Source organism: Coloeus monedula (genome assembly GCF_965178545.1).
Source record: "Coloeus monedula genome assembly, chromosome: 2".
NCBI lineage: Eukaryota > Metazoa > Chordata > Aves > Passeriformes > Corvidae > Coloeus > Coloeus monedula.
Genome location: NC_138782.1, coordinates 41,615,160 through 41,638,874, shown reverse-complemented (window position 1 = coordinate 41,638,874; position 23,715 = coordinate 41,615,160). Strand labels below are relative to the sequence as shown.

Genomic DNA, 23,715 nt, shown 5'->3' with positions numbered 1-23,715 from the left:
TGTAACAAGATATATTTCTGTGTCTAAAAATATCAAGGGTTTAATGGTTTAGGACACCACACTAAATGCCTGAGGTTGAAAAATGAGATAGGTACTGTTTTTCTACATTAAGTACCCACGTGACACCAACTTTGGGGATACAAGTTTCAGGTGAAACTAGGTCTTTTAGATGTAACATCAGGCAGTCTACAGAAGCAATAGTGTTAATTTCCTACTCATTCAGTTGTACAAGCTCTTACAGAAAGCCCGGGCCACTCTCCTCACCACTAACATGTCCAGCTATGCTCATCCGTAGGCCAGCGAGTGCATCATGGAAACACACACAGGGGCTGGGTGCACGACCAGACACGCACACAAATTTCAAGAGGTGGGAATGCTCAGGTGCCGGAGGAGCTGCAGTCCCACAACGGCACAGGATCTTCGGGAAAGGCCCCTGTGCTCACTGTTCAGTTGCTCCCTGCTCACAGCTAAGGGGCCTGCAGACAGCATTCTCCTTCCCCAGTCCATGTGGTTCTGCTGGGCTCCATCTGGGAAGGACATCTAGAGTAACTCTTCTTTCTCTACCCATGCCATGGCATTTTCTTCACGAAAAAAAAATGAGGCCTCTTACATGTTTATTTTAGGTTTAATGGGGCAACATTTCTTAAAAATATGGTATTTTCATACACACACATATATATAAAATATTTATATATGTAAAATTTTATGTGTATATACAGACAAAACAAAAGCACATCACTTTTTGTAAGCTGTATCATTTATTCAGTTGCACATACAAATAAAGCATGCATTTCATGTTTAATTGGCTGACTTCAGCAGACAGCCCCCCACCTACACTCAACACAGTACCACCACCATTTAGCCATACATAACATTATTTCCTAGTTGTCCTCAACAGCTTTTCCCCTTTCATTATTTTTAACCACACATTCTGAAAATTATGACATAAATAAAAAAAGTAGTGACAGCAGCATTGAGAACACAGAGCAGTACTCTGTGACAACTGCAGTGCAAAGATGAAACACCAGCTCAAAGGATACATAAACAATGAAATTTCAGAGCAAACATTAAATTCCAAGAAGAAATTAAGAGAACAGAAACTCTGCTGTAAGGACGTAAGTCTGGATATTTTAGATCCCAGTAAAAAAAAGTTATTCAATGGAATCATGAAGAAGTTGTTGGCTTTCATTTCCTCAGCTAATTAAAACTGGGCTTGAGTACTAAAACTCAGCATACTTGAAATCCTTATGAAACTGCAAAGACCAGAAATGATTTAAGAGTGAGCAGAAATAATGAACGCAAGCAAATTAAAGTTCTTTAAAAAAACTCAGTGTTTCACGGCAGCTAAACTATTCATAGAGAATATATACTCCCAAAGTTATTTAGTATTGCAAGCTCAGAAAACAAAGACATATCATGAAGCCTGAATCAACTATTGGGAGGTGAGGGGGTGGGGAGTAAAGACTAATGGAATTTGTGAACACACACAAACTGTGAATCATAAGAAATTAAGGAACATTCACTAAGCCTTGATAAAGCAATGAACTAGTAACTAGTAATAAAGTTCAGCTGTGAAATATTATTAAAATATTACATCTCACATTTCATGTTTAATACCAAAATTGTACCATTGTCTTACATGAACATCTTACTCGCCTTTCTCCACAACCACACTGCTGCACACCAAACCTTTAGATATCTATGCCATTCCACCAATAATGCTAAAATAATACTGCAAAGCTGACTTTAAATCAATATTTTAACCAACACACACACAAGCTGACTATTGTTATATTCTCAATCTCCCAAGAAGAACAGCAGTCTCCAATGTTTTATTAATTTGGATCAAGACTAAAAGAATAATCAAATAATAACATACTTCGGATAAAAAATAAATAGAACAATATAGGATACTAAGAAAAAAAAAGGGAGTAATCTGTATTAGTGTCAAGTTTGCAACTTTATTCATGTTGTCTGAACACTATTTAGAATTTCTAGTTGAGAAATCACAGACTTAAAACTGCAACACATTCTGGTGAATGTTAAGCCAGTTCCTTTACCAGTTATGCCAAGGATATCCTCCTTATAAAGAGCCTTCAGGAATTGTTCCAAGGCAGCTCAACCCTGCCTTTTCTTTCCAAATGGTATGTATTAACCTTTTTGGATAGCTATTCCTCCCAAACCCCGGCCTGTTCTCATTGCCTCTCTTGCGCCCTACAATTTGATCATTTCTAAAAGCAGGATGCCTAGACAAGGCAATATGTCTACTGAGATCTCAACTATGTTAAGTTACTCAGAACAATTTTATCTTATAAACCACATTCTTATTGATACATCCCAGGTTGGTTCTTTCCCTCCCCCAAAAATTCAGTTTTTATGCTTGTTTCAACATTCATTGACCCCAAATACTCTTCTCCATTACCTCAGCCATGATCCTTTCCCCTAGTTTTATACTCATATGAAGTTCTATGCCCCCCTACAGCAGCATGTTGCTCTACATTTGTGTAACGAATTCCCCATTGTTGACTTCAGGCACATTAATTTCAAGACAGAATTAAAATTCAAAACCATCTTTAGAAGCATTTGGTAATGACTTAATTTTTTTTCTAAGCATACTTTCTATCCTACCAACCAAGTTTTCTTCAATGTGTTAAGAGATACAAGATGAAGGAGAACTCTGCAGGACCTCCCTACCTGAGGCGCAGTCTTAATTGACTCATCAGTAATCAATTATCATAGATTAAGCCAATTATTGCTTTAACAAATGATCCCCTACTTTTTATACCAATCTATCACTGTCAGTATTCAGTCCCTCAGACAACCATCTTAAAAGTCCTAGCTCAGAACTCATAGAAAGACATAACTCAGACTCTTTTGACAGAGACAGAGCAGTGACCAGCAAGACCACAACTAAGAAACACAGAGTAAGCCTTCAAGTTAGACAGTTTTTTCAGAATCCAGTTGTATCTGCAGCTACTGCTTCTCTTACCTGTCAGGCCAGCTAGACTATCAGACAGAATTACCAGAACGACACATCTGACAAATTCAGAAGACCATCCTTAACATCTAACTCAATATTTCTTGTGCTCTTTGTCTCATACTGTCACCCAGTCACACTCTTCATTGCTTTGTGTTTCTCTACAAATAACATACCTGTGTTCAGGAATACTGTTTCTTCTAACATTTGTACAGGGACAAAGCTAAGAATATTTCCCTTTAATTTCTGATAGTGCTTCTCACTTTGCATCTGTCTAGTACTGTAGGATTCACCTTACCCCCAGAGGACTGCTAGTTTAGAGCAGAGGTTCAGAAATCAATTTGACCAATTTAGGGCTGTACTACTTTGACTGTATGTAACCTCACAGATGTTGAAAAATGAGATTATGTTAAAAATTAAGCAGAAGTGGCCCTTATTAAGATTAACTGCTTCTACATCAACAACACAGAAAAAGCAATCAAATGAAGTCAGTCTTTCCTTCCACAACAACTTGTATCTCTACACTCAATATATTTTTATATGTAAAATTTTCACTAGTGGTATTTCACAATTGTTTTCCTGAGTTTTATTTTCATGTGCTCAAATCTTCCTCAACTCAAAATCACAACTAGAGAAACAACCTCCAGAAGAAGGTGACACACAAACACAAGAGCATCCTAAAAGCCAAGAATTAAAAGTGTTTAGCAGAGCTCAGGTGCTGAAGTTCCAACCAGTTACAGCCTTGTTGCTCTCCCTCTCTGCTTGTTTCTCTGCATCATCACTCACATTCCCTTAGTTTGCTAACCTTTCACGTTTGAAGTTTTCAGCATGTACAAAACACCACTGGAACGTGCCAGTGTGTAAGACAGTTGCTGCCTTTCTTTGAGAAGATATCCAAAACACACCCCCTTAAAGAAAAGCAACAGACAGCATATGTTGGGACACTGAACATGAGGATCTTTGTTACTCAAAGACTTTAAGCAGTAAAAAACGTATTAGGAAAAAAAGCTGCTACAAATTCTAATGTTCGCACCTACTCTGGGATATTAAAGATTATTCTGCAGCAACTGACGTTCCCAAGAGTCGATAAAATTTCCATGTGGTGACCGACCTAACAAGTCCACTGAATGAGAAATTCCCTGATAAAAACATCTTGTATTCCCTATGCATAGAACAACTAATTCCTAAGCAGACCAGCTGCTTTTATAGTCCTTCTACGCTTCACCAGTCCCCACTCCCAGAACAGAAGTAGTGAAGAAAAGCAAGAATGAACCATGCCAAAGACTCAGAGCTGCTGCAAAGAAGTGTCTGGTTTCTACAGTATGGGAAATGCAGAGTTTAAGGAACTTTCCATGCAAGTTAAAATCTGAGGAACTTCAGGTAGACCAGTAATATTAAATTTCATACTACTATTATGACTTTTGTATTTTGTGTTTTCCTTTGAAATATGAAAATAAGATGTGGCAAGATCTAATTTAACTTAAGAAAAAAAATGTCTTTACTTCATTACTGGAAATGAATTTTAAAAAATCCAATTTGATTGAAATATCCAAATCTAGCAAGAAAGAGCACAAACACATGCATTTGATCGAACAATTATTTAACTCAATTAAAAACTCATTTATTCTACCATCTTATTAGCAAATGTTCCAGTGACTTACTAAACATTGATTTTGCAGAGTCAGTTACTTATCACTGGAAAAAAGCCAAAACAAGCTATTCTTCAAGTCTATTTCAACTTAAGGAAATCAAGAAAAGTCTCAGAAAGCTTTTATGTTCCTTAGGTACAATGCATATTTGAGTACTTTTCATACACAGCCTAAACTTTATTTTAAGGAAAGTCTCAAGAAAAGCTCAGTAGTTCTTCATTATACCAAAAGCAAAAGATGCTCTACACTTCATGCTGACTTTCAGCATACTTTAAGATGTAACAAGCAGCTAAGTTCAGAAAAAAATTATAAACACACAAAAAAGGACCCCTTTCTTTAATAATGATTTATAACAAATGCTTTGCAATGTATCTATGTGTCTAGTAATCTAGCATTGGTTTCACCTTCTGACCCCCAGCTTAGAAAAATCACATAAATTCTATTATTTCCTTAAACACCCCCGTAATTACAACTGAGTACTTGTAAACCATAGATGTTCACTCTTGATGATGTTAGTTAATTCTTATCCTCCTGTAGAAAGCAGCTTCAGTATAGTTATGCCATACATGAAAACAAGTTCTCCATTTTGAGACTACCTTTACATATAGTTTCCTTTTTTTTTAAATCATAACAGGTCAAAAACTGCAGACTTCTCAGTTAGCGAGCAGCCTCACCTTCACTTATCCATGTTTTTTCCAAATTACATTTTACAGCCTAGTTATATGCTAGACATAACTGCCAACTGGATGTGGATTTTCATCAAGAGAGAACACTATACCTTATATCCACCCTTCTCCATAGTCAAAACAGCTTTCAGATTGCATACTGATATATTAAACAAACTAAGGCACCTCAAGAATGTGCTTTAAAATGTCCTGGTGGTTAGTTTGATTTTTGAAGACACGGAGAGCAGCATTTCCTACTCATTTCATTTTCATATGATTTTCCACACCAAATAAAAAACATCTGAAGACCAGGACTCTGCATGGTTCAGTAGTTAAAATATGTCATGGTTAAGACGCAACTGAAAACTGGATGTTATAATGGACAACTTCTGGTAATTTTATCTTAGGCAGCAATGCTGGCAGTCAGTTTAGCCACTTCAGAGGAAACCGTCTATGTCTTCAGATTGCAATAGTCATATTCCAAGACCATTTAGGAGATAACTTAATCTGACAGAGTCACAGGCTAACATGCCAACCACAGAAATGGAGTAATGAAGAGACACGAAGGAACTGCAAGACAATGAAGGCACTCAAAACAAAGTATGATGAACGTGTATGACACTCACAATGGTGTTTGTTTAATGTTAGTACTCTTTGTGAGCAAGATTAACATCTCTCCAAGGATTAATATATTTCTTAAAGATACAATTAAATTCAAGTATGTATTTTCATCCATGTTTTTTATTAAAAAAAACCAGCCAATGAATTTAATTGAAACATTTATATGCAAACAACCTGGAAATACTAAAGAAGAAGATAAAACATAACACTACGCTGACAAAACAAATACAAGAATGGACTCTGAATCCAGTAAAAGCTTTCACTGACCCACCAAAATTAGCAAATTTAGGTTTGATTTTTTTCATTGATTTATTTTTAAATGAATATTGTTTTATGATACTGGTAATACAGTTAGTTTTTCATAAAATATTTCTCAGAAAATCTTGTGTTGTTCTCAACCGAGTTTTAGATAATGATAAAAAAAAAAATCAGGTATGTGTGGCTGATTTGATTTTTTGAAAGTCTCTAACCTGAAACAAGTATAAAACCACTTGAGATATTAGAAAACAAAATACAGCATATTAAACCTTAAGATACTTTCAGTTAGGTAGTCTAGTGTTCAATAAACAAAACTTGTAGCATAAAGTTACAGCTAGGTACCTTTGAGACTGAATTTCTGAGAAAGTAATCTGAAACATTTTACAGGAAAAAAGAAATGACAAATGGGCAAATTACTTACATTGCATATGCTTTCTAGAAATAACATTTTCCAATATTTACTCCATTAGTATACCATGCCCACAGAACCATTTTCACAATGACAACTTTGTCAAAAAATTGGCTTCTGGTTGTTGCTTTGGGGTTCTTGGTTGGTTTTTTTTGGGGGGGTGGGGGGGATGGGGAAGAGGACATGTTTGGTTAGTTTTACAAGCACAGCTGTAGTGATGTTTATTTATGCACATGTATATATACAAACACAAACAATGTTACCAAAACCAGCATTTACACCTGTAAACATGTAATTTGCCAGTAATATAGCAGGGATGGATTAAATACATAACCTTTCAGTTAACATTTACAGCCCCCACCCCCTTATTTCAGTCAAAATATTTTCTTTAGATACTTGAAACTGTTGCCACTATCTCACCCCACACAGAAGATGATAACCACTACATTTTTTGGTAGGTTGTGATTAACAAAACAGAAGGTTTCTTTTTCCATGAAGAGAAACCTCAAATGTATTTCATACCTTAAGTATTTTCAGTGATTCAACAACACACTTATCACAACAGAAAACAGCTACACAGCTTTTGTTGAAGCAGTAAGAACTACTATAAAATAAAAACAAGTGCATCCCATACACGACTGACTCAGTGACCACATCACAGATTAACTAAAAACAAAGGCCAAGTTTACATAAACAGCCACTTGTACATATTTCAGAAATCAAGAGGGTAAAGCATAATGTTTCAAGAATAATGCTGAAATTGTGGTATCTTTCATTAACTGCATTAGCTTGTATTCTGAGGATTAAATGTGCTCCAGTGGAATTTGTCAAGTTTGTAACATAGTTAAGAAAAACAGATTATCTGATGAGATTTTAAAGGGAGAAGAGGCTGACAAAGCAGATGGTATTATCACTGTCAATACAGTGAACAGAGACAACAGTAACAACATTTAGAAGGTAATTTTTACACACAAGCTAACTTTAGGTGGTAGTTAAGACTGCTAGTGACAACATGTGAAGTTGTTTCCCCAAGTCTCTATCAAACCCACCTACTACTGGTCATAGAAGAGATGCTGCAGGCAACAATGCATGAGAAACATTCTCTCCATCCCTAAACATGTCATGTTTTCTAAGCAAAATAACCAAGTAAAGGCCAAAGTACACATGTAGTGAATATCAGCAGCATAATCTGCTTATGTCAAATATATCCACTTACATTTGGTGTGGGTATCTGATATACAGCATTCCAATACTATAATCAAAACTAAATGAGAACTATTGAAGCATTTAAGTGATGAAGTTAAGCAGCAAATTAGAAATGCTGTGCTGTAAGCAACTTATGCATACAAATTATTATTAAATAATCTCTTCATCACTCAAACACAAAAATAAAACCATTAAGGTGCTGGAGAATAAAACACGGAATAACAACCATCAGAAAATCAGGATCTGTCATATTTTCAATTCGGTACTTTTGTGCTGGACAAACAAAATCAAAACTTCTTGTAGATCTGTTGAAATACCTCTGAGATTACTTCAAGTGTGAGCAATTTAATCCCCAACATTTAATAAAAGGGTCACTACAGCTGAAATATTTAAAGTAGTTCCAATTCTCTAAAATTTGAGTTGACACAAAGATGAGAACATCTTAGAAAGGAGATAATGAAAAGATTTTTTCTTTTTCTTAGTGTATTAAATGGATAAGAATCGTCTTCAGTACATATGTAATGCACTGAGACTGGTTCCATCTTTATTTAGTACACTGCATACATTTTTAACAAAGATTATAGGGTTGGGGGCATTTTTGGGTTGGTTTTTTTTGTTCTAGTTCAGTTACCATAATCACTTTTAAACATCAAAGCCAGATAATAACTTGTCTTGTGATGGGAAAGAACTGATAATTATTGTGGGATTAAGACCAGCTTGGTCTAGTTCAAAAACATGTATAAAATATGTATTAATGCAAAAACAAAGGATATGAACATTATTGTAATATATTACTAAAACACAGTATTTGTGCAGCAGGAGAACAAAGTTAACATTCAGTGTTTTGAAGTCTGATGTACTATACAAAAAAAATCAGCATCTGGAGGAAAATGAAAAGAACACGTTAGTCAAAGGTTTTGACTTTTACACAATGCAGAGGTTCCAAAGAAAACTTCAGCCAGTAAAAGAGCAAATGAGTTCTCTCAATACAAATAACTTTATCTATTACTCTCTCTCAGAACTACGTTTAGCTTAAGTATTACATAATGCACTTAGTGTAGGAGTAATTTTGGTTAAATTAAAAGGAATTTGTTAAATTCCTTTAAATTACATTATATTTAATTGGGGTTTTTCTTCTTAAGTCAATTAGAACAGTACAGATTCTATGGGATGTCCAGAAAGATCCCCAGAAACTTTATCGTATGTGGAGCAGGGGAGAACAGCTTAAATCTCCGCTCTAAGTACTGGGGTATTTATGTTTCATGGCATGCATGAGTCAGTTTTCCTCAATGCTGTTTAACTTCTAACTCACCTCATCTAGAAACCTGGTGCCATCAGCACAATTCAAACACTGAACTGTTCACGTTATGTTTGGAACCAAATAAAATCTCCTGAATGAACGCACACATGCTGCAAGTCAGTTGGCTCACAAAAACTGAGCACAAAATTTAGCATCCGTTGGGACAAGTTAGTAAACAGGCCTTGCCTACACAGACTCTGCACATGATCTTTAGTAAGAAATGCTGATACAAATTTATCTGTGTTTTCCAGTAAAACTTAAATAAGTATATAATAAACTATCAGTGATGAACAGTAGTACCTTGTTCTCGCTATAGGATTAGGAATTGCTGCCTTCCCTTCTTGGATATCAGCAATACACGTTTAATGGTTTAAAGGATGGATTACCATAACAAACAGTTTGGTCTACCTTAAAAATTGAGCATCTATTACTATTTCTTACTGGTAATGTTCTCTAAATAACATTAAAACAGGTGGTACAGTAAATAATAACTTTTAGGATGTTTTAATATGGCAAATCAGGATTTGTTTCAATTTAAGGTTTTGCCACTTAAAGTAGTTCTATTATTTACTAGAATCACAAATACTAAATTTTCAAAGGGTAACCCTGAGTCCTGTTCAACTATTAAATACTCTTTGCTAGTACCTGTATTCTGGCACTGTAACATTATTTAACAAATTGAATACATTACTTCCACTTATGTTCTTGAATGTGCCAAAATAAACAGCACCCCCTATAATTTCAGATAGAAAACTGAGGTGATTTTAACTGGGGGAAAAATTTTGATAGACACATTGCTTGCTACAATAAAAACTAAATTGTTTTTATGAAGCACCACCATACAATTAAAGCCCCAACACCACAGCAACATAAGCATCTTGAAGTAAAAATATCAACTTGCTGCATAAAGTCATAGAACAGTTAGGGCTGGAAGGGAACTTGAAAATCATCTAATTCCAAACCCCCAGCCATGGGCAGGGACACCTTCCACCAGACCAGGTTGCTCAAAGCCCCATCCAACCTGGCTTTGAACACCTCCAGGGATGGGGCATCCACAGCTTCTCTGGGCAGCCTGTTCCACTGTTTCACCACCCTCACAGTGAAGAATTTCTTCCTAACATCTATTAATCCTACCCTCTTTCAGTCTAAATCTATTCCCACTTGACCTATCCTAAAAGACCCTCTCCAGATCTCTTGTAGGCTCCCCCCTTCAGGTCCTGCAAGGGTGCCACAATTTACATACCATAATTCTGCAATCTTAAGCTTCGTTGGTAGAGCTGACTTGCCCATTACGGATTATTACAGATTATTTGCATTTGCTCCTGACTGAGCGGAGTATCAGCCACTGATACAGTGATCATTCAAAAAGCTCAGCTGCTGATCACTGCAGCTGTAAGCTAGACAAACCAGATTATCCATGTGATGTCAATAAAATATCATTTTCACCCAGCAGACCACATCCTAATGCTTAAATGCTCCTTAAAAAAAAAAAAAAAAAAAGAGAGAAAAAATACGCATTTAAAAGTATAGCTGGGATTTAGAATGAATTACTAAATCCTTTAAATCCACATCATTCACCTCTAATAACCTTTGCTGAAGGCTTTGAGAGCACGTTTAACTGACAAACAGCTTTACAAACCTCATGTAAATACATTAGACCAGATCTATAAAAAAATGAAGTAAATTAATAATAATAAAAAAATCAGGCTAGCTTTCCAGGTCATTTTAATAATGGTAACACAGCTTCCTTGATTAAAGAACAAAGAATCTCAAAGCACAGATTAAAAGATATAAAGCAAACTAAAAGTAATACACTGAAGTATACCACTTTTTTCTCCAAATTCTCACCTTGCAGTTTATAAGAGGACCTTATCAAATTAAGTACTTGGTGTTGTTTCGCTTAGTTATTGAAAATTTTTAATGAAATATAACAATAGCTAGGTATTTACCTAAATGACACCTAATTTTTAGCAATGAAATTCTAATTAATGCGACAGAACCATCTGAGCAGTAGCTACACCTAGTTGGCTGAATGCATTACTACTAATCAGAGAAGTCAACGTAGAGTTTTCTTTTGTCATCTGTTTGAAATAGGTATCTGTCAGAACTTGTCATCAAAATGAAGCCATAAGAATTCAGGATGTAGTAATTCCTTTATATCCAAAACTCAGTATCTTCAAAATGTTATCTAGGATGCCAACTTAATTTTCATCCATTGAAACAGCACTGACCCACTAACACTTTCCAGAAACTGTATTTTCAGAAACTGTATTTTCAGCTCCTCTGGGCAGAAGATCCAACTTATTTTTTAAACACAATGTATGTGTATGTTATCACAGGTGGAAAAAATAAAAAAAAAAATTCTATGTTAACACAAAGATATTATCTTTAATCTCAAAGGCACTGTTTTCCCAGATTAGCTGCTACAGAGCTAACAATTTCTTCACAAATTCTTTGGCCAGTTTGAAGATCAGTCTATCTAACAGCATACCAAAAATAGGTATCCTAACCTTCTAGATTTGGCAAATTACCACATCTAATCAATATTTTATTCAATTTCATTTTCTAAAAACTAACCCAAGATTTAATCATTTATGCCCGGAGATTTACCATTTAGTTCAAAATTAAGTGAATACTAAGAAGCTTTACTGTCCTGGGATTGAGTAACAAATCTCTTTTCATTTTCATTTTTCTGTAGCAAAATTACACCTTCACCATATAGTTTTGGCATTAAGAAAATAGAACCTTCAGATGGAAGCTAGAAAGCAATCCAAATCCAACAGCAGATCTAAATTTTTTGTGAAAATGAATGCAGCCATAAAACCTTACATTATGTTGTCAAAGAATTGAGAAATTTCAAAGTATTGAAAATATTGCACTCCAGAAGTTCCTTTAAAGAGCAGCAGCAGAAGTCAGATACCAGAGTACAAAGGTAGAGAGAATTTAAAAATAACTCTTAAATTACTGACCTCTAACATAAAGCTTTAAAAGCTGTGTGCATCTGGTTTTTACTGTGCAGAATGAAACAATCACTTGGAAAAAAGCTAATACTATGAATAAATTTCCATTAGATACACAGAAGGAATAAAGGCAAGTTTATTACATTAGCTAAGTTCTGCTGATATTTTTCTGGATATTTTTGTATAATGTAACACAAGGGTAATACTGGCATCTACCTAAACAAGTTACAGAATTCAAAATGAAGACCCACAAAGAGCTCCTATGCTAATTAAAAAAGGGAACCAGCACTTCACAAATGGCACCATTTAGTAAACACAAGAGAAGATTTTCAAATTACTGTACAGCTCCACAGCCATAAAGCTCTCAACACAGAAGTATATAAAAAAAAGGAAATCTGCCTAAACACAATACATCAAATTCCCTGAGCAAAGCAGCTCAAATCTCTCTAATCTCTTTTATTCAAGGCCTGAAAACCTTAACTGGTGCATCATTCCACTATGTACAGTCCACCTGAACTTTCGCATACCGTAGAGAAGAAAAACATATACAAACACAAATTAATGCAAGACCATCTCAAAATGATAGAAAACCACACTGGTAGTACTACTAAGGAGAAGCTGCTCCTATAATAGGAAGAAAACCAGCTCCTAACATTAAGACAAATGAGACCAAACTATCACTGTCGCAGTTTTCTAAAAGCTGACACTAAGCTGCTCGGTTACACCTCACTTCCACAAACACTCCAACAAGCTTTAAGGAAGGCGACAGACAATTCCCCCTAAGAGCAGGAGATCTGGAATTTCCTGATCCCTTCCCGTCCTGTCAGATTACGCCACAGCACAAGGAGCACTTAAAATAGAAAAAAAAAAAAAAAGGGAAAGTCCCCTCCACGAAAGGCTCCACTAAAGGCTTCTAACCTGTAACCTGTATCACATTTTCACGTCTTCAGCCCACAGCGTCTTTCAGGGACATGTCCAATTCAGCACCAGAGTGCCACCAACACAGACACTCACTCTGAGTACAAAAGAGGACAGAAAGGCTTCTTCACTACCACTTTACTTGCTGAGGAGCCATAAATGAGGTTTTGCTCTTCACTTCTGAGTCAGCTGTAAGACAGTGGTAACAATGAAGTTTGGGTTCAAGAACTAAACAGGTTCTTGAGAAGAAACTGTTAAAATCTCAGACAGGAAGAAGCAGCAAAGAGTATCAAGCAGGGCTCATCTTTTGACTAAGGTGCTGTACTTATTTCAAGCTGACATTCAAAACAGCCTTTACTGCAAGAACTAGATGTAGTTACAAGTTACATGTCAAACATGAAGCTTTTAAGCAATTAAACACGGATTTTTCTAAACATTAACTTTCATTTTGAAAGTGTATCAGACATAAAATCATATTTAAATCACATGGCACTTTTCTGTCTCTCTAATAAAGATGGGGTTTAAGATACATAAAGTTTATACCATTCAAGGGCATTAATGCTTTCATCTATTAGAAAAATAACCCTTTTCTAAATTAAGCATTAAATGCCAAGATACTTAAGTATCAAACTGTTTCCAAGAGTTTCCTTATGGAGCAAGAAAACATCAAAGTAAGTTACTGTAAAAACCACCTACCAAACTGCTTGAATCAAAAGTAAGCAAATTTTTGAAGTAATTTTATTTGGACAACAAACGAAGCATTCACGTCTTTTTGTGCTAAACAAGACACGTTCTAGAGTAGTTTTATAAAGCTACTGATAACCAATTAAAAATTTTATGTTACTAATAAAGGCACTCTTTCAAGATTTGTCCTTCCAAACTCTTTAACCTTCTCTGTCATTAGGGCTGACTGATAAGCCACCAGCTGTTTTTTTTCTTCTCGGTGCTACAATGCATTCTCTTCCTTTTTAAGGCTAGTATACCCAAGCAACAAACAGCAGGACTTTAGCCAGCTGCTAGAATGTCACAAACCTATATATTTAGCTCCCATCTCATTTACTGCCATCCCTCAGTGTCAACCATTTAATGTCCCTTTTGCTCCAGTCTCCTGACATTCCTCACTGAGCCGACAACACTGCGGGCTGGATCAGCAGACAGAAGATAGAAGAACACACAACAGCAAAGCAGAGACCTTATCAGTTACCAGAGACAGAAGCCATGCCTTGTCAAACACACTCAAGCAAAAAGCATTTCGGAGTTTGCTTCCCTCCCACCACTTCTGGACTAATTTTTACTGTTTATAAATTGTGTAGTTGTTTGTATAAATATTACCTTTAGAAATATTACTTGTGAAATAGCCATTTGTTCTTTTAGCATGTTTAATTAGTAACATTGTTTCTTCTCCTAATAGGGCAAGAACCCCTCCTGTTTGTGCACTATTTGTTTCACCTCTGCTTTTCCGTTTTGTACATAATAATATAAACTAGTCACATTTTCTTTCCATTTAATATTGTTTTTAACATTAACCCTTTTCCTCATGCCACAAGTTTAAAGGGAATCTTAATTGGGTAGTTTCAATTCCACTTCAAATAACTAAAATAATATCCCTCAGAATGATTTTTTTTATGCTACATGTTCATGTAAAAACACTAATCTAATTACTGTCGTATTTTGGAAATAATTGGATTTTAAATTGCTTAGAATTATCAACATAACTGAGAAAGCTGTAAAGATAGACAAATTAACAATTTCATGGTTTTAAAATGGGAATCTCTGTTATCATTAGATTCCCATTTGCAATTATTTAGAGGCCCACAGAACCATTTGGTAGTTCCCTCCTTTAAGTGGTCATAAAAACCTTTAAACAGTAATTGAAAGATTGTTAACAGAAACTCTCTCAGGAAATCAGATCCTGTGAACAATCTAATAGTAGGCATGCTTAAGCGAGATAGTGAATAATCTCTTTCATCCTATTCACTAAGAGGAGGTTTTCAGAACAGTGACAAGACATCAGTTTCAATAACACCAGGAGATGAGTAAAAATTGTTCAATTCCATGCTCTACTTGGGAATCGTGACACATTTATCTAGAGAATTAACAAGTTGTGCTGTGTGTAAGTCGGTCTCCAAAACCTAATTGTAGGATCCAGCAGTGCCCTCTAAGCCTCACAGTTTACATCATTAGACTCATATTCCAATAACAAAGGATCCTCAGGATATACAGTCCAACAACTAATTTCCATAATAATACCTTTTAATTAGATCTGACTACATATGACATTACCCAAGGCACTTAAAGTTGGCAATTTAGCTGTAGACTACTTCCATTTCTCAGTAATTAGAAGTGAGAAAGATACATTTAAGTTGGAGCGCCATTGCAGATAGTTACAAATACTAAGCAGAAACGGAATACTGTTACTTAAGGGATACTATTCTCTTTTTTTTAATTTACCAGAGAAATGCAGTCACTTTTCCTCCTCTGAAAAGGAAAAACTGACTTTGCAGAAACAGGCTTTGAGGTTATACTCAAGTTTATGCAAAGGAGAGGTGCTCAGTAACAACTTCATTTTATTTTATTAGTTACTGGAATTTTAGACAAAGTTCTTCATCCCTTTAAGGCAACAGATTTTACATTGAATTATTTAGTCTTTTATAATTCTAAGTTGCAAAAATACACTTATTTGCCACCTTGAAAGATGGGAAGGGAGGAAACACAAAAATTGCACACTTCCAAATTAGAAGACCTCAAAGCAGTACTATATAAATAGCAATTACTATTTTTTCCTCCATAATAGCACTCTTTCACACAACCAAAGTTAAAAATAAAGCGGTAAAGCACCACACCAAGCAACTAAACCCCATGATACGGATGCATAGTATTGTTTTGTGAATAAAGATAGGCCTTACCAATTAGAGCTGTGATGAAAGTTTCCATATTCAAGCAAGATATTTTGGGAAAAAATGCATTTTATCAAATTTCTGAAGTGAGTGACAAACTAAGGTGTTTAACATTCCTAAACATAGACATGCTTTTCATTCATGTAACTGATTTTAATTGCTTAGTTTATAATCAGAACCAATACTAGACAATTTTTGCTTTGCTTCTTTAAATTTTACACACATTTGAGAACTGGTAACACAACTGCAATCTCATTCATAGACTAAGAGCTCCATAGTGAAACAAACTGAATTTTACTAATTCATAGGGGAAGGTGAATCAGAATTCTTACCTCATTAAAGACAAACTTCTGAAATACCTATTTCTATCTTTAAATATATTGAAAATACTCCCAGTATTTCACAAGCAGAACTACAAAATCCCACTTTTTATATAAATATCACGCTTAATCATAGCTTTATACACAGTTTGTACTATTTCAGGTTGATTAGGGGTTCATTTATCAAACTAGGTCTAGAATTTCAGGCCATGAAAATACTGAAACATGTCAGAGAAAGTAATTTTAAATTGTTTCATCAAAACAAAAGCAATCCCCCTTCCAAAATTTAGAACAAAACCCAGCAGGATTATCTATCTGGTAGCATTTCTCATGCTACTACAGACTTCAAGTGATACACTTCAATAAAGTGTAAAATAAAGTAAGATTATAAACTCTCAATGCCTATTTGCTGCTGTATAAGCATTTCTTCTAAAAAAAGAAATAATAAATAGACTTCTCAGTGTTGACCATATTTGAAGTGAAAAATTAAACTAGTAATTCCATTCACCTTCTGGAAACATTGTTACAAAAAGTTTTCTCCATATGTGTACATCTGCCATAATCAGTTAACTTGCAAAATTCAAACCTAACACTGCAGAACAGGTCAGAAATACAGAGGACAGCTCAAAATATAGCACTCAGTATCTCCTTTAGTGTTTTAAGATCTAATCTGCCTTGTTTGCTCTAAATGACTTTTGCTAAAAGCTATTACCAAACCTTAAGTCTACGCTCTAGCTGTAAAAAGGCAATGCATAAAAAGACAAATGAGTCAAAACTGAAAAGCACCTGAAACACCTTAAAAAGCCCCCCTGGTTGGGAGCACTTAAGGGTAGAAGCCTCAAAACACAAGCACTATACAGTTATGTGCTTCAGTCAGCATCGAGCACTAAGAGCAGCAGTATTACAGTCTAATCATACAATAATAGTAGTACCTTTGGATATCAAATCATATTGAATCTACTATCCTAAATATCTACAATTACAACACTACTAAAAGAGCAGCAGATCAACAATTGCTACATTCAGCCTTCATTTCAACTAACTTTTGCCTTTTACTCTGGGCTTTTAAAGTAAGGAGCGGGGTACTACCACTTTCTACAGTTCTGTGATGACCAACACCGCCAACAGAAGAGAAACTACCTCATATTTACCACAGGAGAGACAGCAGAAGAAAGAGTTATCATAAGGCTCTGAGATGTACTTCAGGTTTACATGTCAGCCTACCTGTCTGCAGTGACTTAGGATTTAGAGATATATGTTATGTTCCAGCCCTATCTACATTACAAAGCCAGAGTTTCAGGTCTCTCTCTTGTTTCAGCTTGCCCATCAGCTGACTCACAGAAAAAACTGAAGTCCTTCACAAACACTCAAAAGCCCTTGTTTACAATTTTTCCCAGTCTCAAGGGTAACATCTGCACTCGTGGAAGAAAAAAGATGTGCAAAATATTATTTTGGTTAGAATAACTTGAAAAAATCTAATGATTTGAAGCCCAAGAGACACTTATTTTAGTATTTGTGTTGAATGACATCAACTTTGCTTTACTTTTAATGCAAGTGACATTCATTTTTTTTAAAAATGGTAATCAAATTGTCAAGTTCAAATTATAAAATTCAAGCAATTAGGTTAAATAGTACAACCCAGACATTTAGGACGTTGATTTGAATAATATATTCATTATCATCAGTACTTAAATACATTAGCGATGTAACAACTGGTCATTTCCAGATGGAACATCAATAATGATATATCTATTTAACACAGCATTCACATTTTTAGACCACCTGTACTTTACAAGGAAAAAAATAATCTGATAAACGGCTGCATATTTAAGACAACTTTAAATCACAATTCAGTTGACAATCTTCCCAGAGCAAGCAGTCCCTGTATCACCGACCACAGGGCAAAGCCCTCAGTGCCCTCTGACACCACACATCACAATGTTTGCAACTAGAACTAACTCGAATTTTTGGGTCAGTATGTTCTGAGTGTTTATAAACCACACAGCTGAGACACACTGATCATGCTTGTATCAGCACTCTAAAGAGACAGAAACCTTCTGAAAAAGCATTAACCAACCTAAGTAACTGAAGTCTTGGGTGGATGAATGCACACAATTAGGACAGGTGCATGAGCATTCCTGAAGAGAGGAAGTGCTGTACTATATAATAAGAGACAACTGAGTGCAAATAAGGTGTAAAAAGGAACTGGCTGCTCATCAAGCAAAATTATTTTTCTTAAAGTATTGAGCGTATTTGACAGAAAAAGAATTCGGTTTCAAAGCAATGCAGCAAATTTCAAAAGGAATCAGTGCCTTCACAGAATTCACTACTATACACTGCTCTTAAAGAGAAGCAGCATATAAAAGCTTAGAACTGTGAATTAATATTATGCCAAAGTGACTGAAATGAAACAACGGTGTCCAACTAGTATTCTTACTAGCTTTAAAAAACAGCACACGAATTTCATAAATTGAGTAGATCCACACTACAATGGATGAATACCTATTAGCTACAGAAACCCAGAATCTCCTATGCAGAGATACCTACTGAGACAGCATTTGGGTTTTATTTTAAATCCAACATTCCAAACCAAGGCAGGTAAACAACAGTTCTCTAGCAATGAAACAAAACATGGGAAAAGGAAGGAAATGCCTAAAACAAAAGTTTACTCCTGAAGCTGGATTTGTGTACAATCTTCCCCACAAAAAGACTCTTGCAAGACAACCAAGTGACCAGCAACAATGAGACACATATGGAGAGCAGAACTACTCTGTTCTTTTGAAATACAGAACAAATTCAGATTAGAAATGTATGCTATAGATACAGCATTACACTGAAAACTTTTCCTTGACAAGTGATGTACACTTCTAAATGTATTAATAACTTCAGAAGTAGTACAACCTCAAAGCAGCACACCTGTTTAAAAACGCTTGACCATGTTGTTTATAAGGCACCTTTTTTCTTTTTTTTCTTTTTTTTTTGTTAATTAATATGCACCTCCAAGGTTTGTGGGCAGACTTACCCTGGTAATAAACAATAGACCTTTTACTACTGAGGGCATGTACATTGATTTTTACCTAAGCATATGATTTAGGAGTGATACAAAGAAATTATCAAGCTGGTATTTTGACTGGAACTCAAAACTACATTAAATAGCAATTCTAAATGGGGCTTGGTGTCATCTTATCCTGGCAAAACACAGAGCAACCACAATTAGCTAAGACTTGCATTTCACCGACCTACCCATACAAAGTTACCAAACTCTTGGTGTCCTCTGACTGGAAAGCATCGAATTACTTTTGCAAGGGCAACTCCATAAAAATCGGAGCGTACAAACAGTAATATCTGAACTACAGAGCTACTAAAAAGGAAGAAATATCTAATACTCAGTCTGTCAAAAGCTGACTGACCACTGCAGGGGGAGGGGGTGAAGACAACATGGTACCATAATTGCCAGTTTAAGTTTCTGGGGAAAGTACTACAGTTTAGTGCTATAGGTCTCCTTTTGTCAACTAATCAGAGGGGGCGAAACTAAAAAATTTAAAAACCTCTTAATCCTCAAGAAAGGGTTTTTCTCTCTGTATTTCCTCCCTCCTTAAAACAACACTGTGCTTCTCAAATACCAGCCCCATCTCCTTCAGGAGTCTGTTTCAGCTCTCTAAAGTAGAGGGAAGATCTGTTCCTGACTTTGAGTAATAAAGCACAATTACTAAGGATTCTGATGTCTAAACAGTAATTTGTGAATTCACCTATGTGTTTTAAACACAAGCTCTACCTTGCTCTGTTAAGTATTGTTTCAGCACTTACTCAATGTATTTCCATGTTTACTGCATTCCCCCGTCCTAGTTAAAGTACATTAGTTCACAAAAAACTACCAAAAGGTTCAGCAGGTGTGTGTACCCAAGCATACCTGACCTCACAATAGCAAGCAAAAATACCATGCTGAAGCATTTCCTCATCCCTGTATAAAACTCTTCTTTCCTAAAATAAACATTTCAAAAGAACAGACTGAAAAAAAACCCCAGTGTAAAACAAAGTCAGTATGCAACAATGCCTCACAGTTGACTTTTCATTACTTGTACTCGCACCGAGCTCTCCTAGACTTAAGTCTTCCAAGAGCTAATACACAAAGTAGCAGCTCTAAGAAAAATCAGTTCAGCAAAAGCAAGCACACACTGACACCAGAGTTGCAGTGCATAATCTACTGAAACCATGCACCCAAATAATTCTGTAATCCATGAAAGAAAGAAACATATGCACATGAAGTGCAGAATTCAAAATGGAAGAGGGTATTAAGAAGACAGCCCTGATCAAACAGATTGCCCACTGAAAGCCTGACTCTACACAGAAAATGAAATGAGCTATAATGAAAGGCACTACAGGAGCACAACCAATCATGATGGATGTTGACTGCTAGACCAACGTCAGAAAGTTCTGTTGGACACTTTCTTTGCAACCTCAAATTTTGTATATCCCAAAGTTAAACATTTTAAATAAAATTAATTTATTAGAATAATTTAAGTTATTTCATCCACAGAAAAGTAACAGGTATCTTTAAACTAACTGTTTAGACTAATTTTCTAGACTACCATTCTCCTTTAGCACTTGGCTTCCCCATAAACGCACAGTCCTCTTCATCCACGGTGAAGAGAGGCACCCAAACATCTAGCACTAGCTATTAATGTCAGAGTAGGGGATTCCCACCCTTACAAGTTGGACCTGTATACTGATTAAACAAGAAAAAAATCCCACTGCTTTCTGCAGGGAGTGTTATATACATGCTGGACATAGCATGTATATGAACATACATATAAAACTAGGAGTTTCATCTTCTAATGCTAATTTGAAGAAGTTAATAATACAAGCATCACCATAAAAACATGGTGTCCTAAAAGATATGTTCAATTTTCCTATCAGTACCAGATAGAACTCATTTCTTCTCCCAGATTTCCAAATTTACTTTGTCTTACATTGCCAAGACAAAGGCTACTTACTAAGTTTTTACTTGTCTTACTTCCACCCTACCTTCCTTTTCTTTTTATTTACACACACAGAAAGACCGCAGGATCTGCAAACAGCAAAATTAAAGTAAGAATAAAATGGGAAGAACAACATTAAAAGATGAATGACAAGGTAATCACCAAACCTAACTGGACTAAATTCTTGAAGAGCTTAACAGGTAAAAAATAATGGAGATACGGACCAAGTTAATTGGTACTGCTGAGTACTGAGCCTGCAAGATTACTGTAAGGGACTAAAGGACAGGATTTTTTATTCCAATGTATTCTAGACTGTTGTCCATCCTTTTGCCTCCAAGTACAAACATGCTCTGGAGATTTGACCAACTTATTTATGAATAAAATTATGACATCTGTCATCCTTCACCAAAAAAACCCCAAAACCAAAAAATCCACCAAGAAAGTACCCAACCCCCCACACCAGCTATTGAGTATTTAGCATGGTTCAAAAAAACCAAAAAAACAAAAAACCAAAAAAAACTGTCAAAAGGTGATTCAGAGGGTCAGTAATGGAAGGATATCTAATAAAACATTAGATAGAAAGGGTAAAAAAAAATCTTCATACAGATATTAAGGCATGTACATTTTAACAGCATCTAAACAGAAGGGCCCTTTCTCAACCCATTCCCTTACCATGTGCAACCAGAGCACATAACCTCTCATGAATATATAAAGGTTGAATTAAAAATTAAATTTTTAGTTCTCATTATTTCTACTAGAATGTTTTTCCAATTGACCCTACTAACACTGAAAATTAGTAATCAAACCACTTTACTTATTTCATATACATTTGTACTTTCATCAGTAGCTGACCTCTTTCCCAAATCTTCCTTCAGCCCTGCCATTACTCTGTATCCCAAGTTTATCTACAGATACCAGTTATATTCTCTCTTTGCTTCAAATTGCAAGGGTAAGCAAGGCCAAGTCTTTTAGCCTCCTTCCCTGTTTACCACTAGGGAACGAAAAGCTTAAGTAAAAGAATCAGAACAATAAATAAAGAAGATGTTATCATTTTCCTAATCCATATTAGGGATGCTATTAAACTCTGATATTACAAATTGAAAAAGTATTTAAACGTTTTGTCAGTAAGTTCCCCACAGTAAAATGAGTCCCTGTGTTCATCGTTGTGTTGTTCTAATTAAACAGTTTTAACTAAAACGGTCAGAAAGTACGCACAAGCTGTTTATCACTGCTGGCCTTTGAGCTTCAGTATACTCAAAGGACATGCTACTATAGATGCGATAATTACTGAGTTCTTACATTTTTACTGAAGAGGCACAGTAGCGTTCCAACAGAGAATTTCACATTAATCAGAGCTAACAGGGTACTTATTAATAATAAAGCCATGATTATAATAGAAAAAACATTTATTCAGTTCAACATTTGTAGGTACTAATTCCAGAAACTGTTTAAATTGATATCAGGCAGAAAGTTTAGTCTCAGCTCTTTAGGGAAATTTGAGAAAATTAATCATTTATCTGAAGCATAAGAAATGCTAAAGACTATTAACTATTCACCCACAAACAATAGCTTATCCTCCATTCTTCTGCTTCTTAAGAGCTCAATAATTTTTCTGACATCTTTTCTTCTTACTTTTTAAAATTCTGCTGGAAGTTATTTCTCCATGAATTGGAAATGCCTTCAAACTGTAACACCAAAGACTTACATGAGAGTACAAACATTACACTATAGAGAACAAACACATTTTTAACTGAAGGGCAGAATATAGACAATTAATGGAATTTCATTTTTTGGGTACCTGCTGCACAAGTTCTCTCTCAAGTTTCAGGAGCATATACATGGTCCAGAAAAGTTAAGTATCTCAAATCTCAGTTTTAATACTAAAATTTCTATAAAGATTAAACACCTTTCAAGGGTGCTAGAACAAAACAATACAAACAGACTCGACTGTGTAACAGTAACTTCCTATGGAAAAAAATGTCCCAGAAAGGAGACCATCCCAACAGCTACACAATTTATCAGACTGTGACTACATCACAGAAAAATGCTCTTTATTAATACAACACACCAAAGAAAATTAATTTTTGTTTAGCAAGATTTTTGCATATCTTCCGCTTACTAGTACAGAAGTAGGAATTCAGACTCTGAACAGCCAACATTTAAAAACTAAAGGCTGTTTCAGTCAAACAATTTTTTGGCAAGTTGAATCTTGCATCAACTATGGTCTTCAAATAAAAATATTAGATTAAAAATACTTAATACACACTAGTATAGAAAAATAAATTAAGAGCCTTCAAGGGATCTTATATATTTATTTTAAATTTAATTTTATATATTCTCTACTTTGTGTGGGGAACCAAAGGGTAGTAAAACAGTAATAACAAAGTGATGCAGGCTATGAAAATTTATTGTTTCAGCTTTTGTGCATGTCTATACATACACACATATAAAGCATGTTTGTTTAAACCTATGGTAGACTGCTATTGTTTTGCCTCACAAGTAACTGAGGATTCTCTGCACAAAACGACATTATAGTACTATGCAGTATTCACTATA

At 35.3% G+C, this 23,715-nt stretch overlaps 1 protein-coding gene across 3 annotated transcripts in view; it reads right to left on the bottom strand.

The window, feature by feature from the left end:
* The window catches only part of QKI (QKI, KH domain containing RNA binding), a 153,114-nt gene that overhangs the window by 89,866 nt on the left and 39,533 nt on the right, over positions 1 to 23,715 (bottom strand). The window lies entirely within an intron of this gene.